Source organism: Manis pentadactyla, chromosome 6, assembly GCF_030020395.1.
Source record: "Manis pentadactyla isolate mManPen7 chromosome 6, mManPen7.hap1, whole genome shotgun sequence".
NCBI classification, from domain to species: Eukaryota; Metazoa; Chordata; class Mammalia; order Pholidota; family Manidae; genus Manis; species Manis pentadactyla.
The window spans coordinates 149,080,273-149,081,837 of record NC_080024.1 but is presented as its reverse complement, the minus strand read 5'-3'; the positions used below and the strand labels follow the sequence as shown (position 1 = coordinate 149,081,837).

Genomic DNA, 1,565 nt, shown 5'->3' with positions numbered 1-1,565 from the left:
AGGCCTCCATCTGGGCAGTGCAGAGCCCCTTGGGGCATTATTTTGGGTCTGGAGTGACAAGTCACCAGATATGTTAACTTATCAGGTCACATAGCCTAACTGATTTCATGTAAAGTTTTAAATTGAAGTTATGGCACAGAAGCTGATATGTAGAAGGCTGTCAGGAATCAAATGCAACCATGAGGGAGAGCAATTTTTGCTCAAGGACAAAATATTGTCTTTCAGCATATTGTCTTAAAAATATTTAAGATGAGTAGAGTAACTTCAATTGTTTCTTGCACATAATAACCCTATGAACTTGCTAGAGAAGAACCAAGGGTGGGTTTAGGCTGGACGCAGCTGGACTGCACAGCCCTCTAGTAGGAGAGCGGCCATCCCTCTGTTAGGGAAAGAGCCTGCCTCTGTAGTGCACTGCATTTTAATAGGGAACTTCCATGTGACTGCGCAACATGGGAAGTTCATGACTGAGGACGTGATCTTGTTAGAGATCTCCAGCTTTACGGAGCTGCTATCTGCCTTTCCTTTAGCAATATAATTCAGACCTGCTGAGTCAGAACTATGTTAAATGACAATTATGGGAAAGAAAATGAGCCTTTGTGGATGTTTCTCTTCAACTCAGAAGCCATGTTCCCACATACAGAGCTGATTTTTAAGAGAAGGCCCTACAATATAATGGATGTCCTTCATCTCTCCATGGATGGTTTCTGCAAAACCATCTATTTTCTCTTCTTCTGCTACAAACTTACTAAGTTTAAGTTTTCCAGAAATAGAAGTACAAGGTGGCAGTCAGTGATTTAACACAGAGCAGTCAATCACAAACGCCTCCACTGTACGTATACCTGCAGATGGCAAAAGTTATGATGAACCTCACCCTAAGTCCAGTCTATTCTATTCTTTTACTAATATCAGCTGGTTGCCACCCTCCTTTTGCTTCACAGTCCCTTCAGGCTGCCACCCCATTTCTCCACTCTATTAACAGATTTCCTCGGAAGACGTATTCCTCCTTACTATCCTGCTCACTTCAGCCAGGCTGTCAGCACCATGATGCCATGGGAATACCTCTTGACAACATCAGAAATGCTTTTGAGTGCTTGCTTCGGCAGCACATACGGTAAAAACTGGAAGGATACAGAGAAGTTTAGCATGGCCCCTGTGCAAGGATGGCACGCAAATTCATGAAGTGTTCCATATTTTTTAAGTAGTAGATATTTGAAATGCAAAAAAAAATGCTTTTGATGTATTTTATCTAATAACACTTGACACACAATTTTGTTTTTCACTTGACACTCAAGATCTCAGTCTTTCTCAACTTCTTGAAATTCACATGACCTTAGTATTTTTTGCCACTTCTACAGAACTTCCCAAACTATGCTCTGAGGGCTCCAAATCTCCTGGTTCTCTTTTTTCTACATTAATTTTAAAGTGTATCTAAAACTAAAGAAATGGGTCAGGTCAGGATAGGTAGCAAGTGGGGTAGAAGGACCACATTACTGGAATTCTGGTTTATACAATATCCATAAGTTATGTTCTCTTTCTCCCCTTCTCCTTCTGTTCCATGTCAGATT

General features: G+C 41.0%; 1 non-coding gene across 1 annotated transcript; it reads left to right on the top strand.

Moving 5' to 3' along the window:
* The first annotated feature begins 1,087 nt into the window (after positions 1-1,087).
* On the top strand, positions 1,088-1,195 carry LOC118907841 (U6 spliceosomal RNA). The gene has a single exon (XR_005022992.1). It is a non-coding gene; the product is annotated as a U6 spliceosomal RNA (small nuclear RNA).
* The last annotated feature ends 370 nt before the right edge of the window (positions 1,196-1,565 follow it).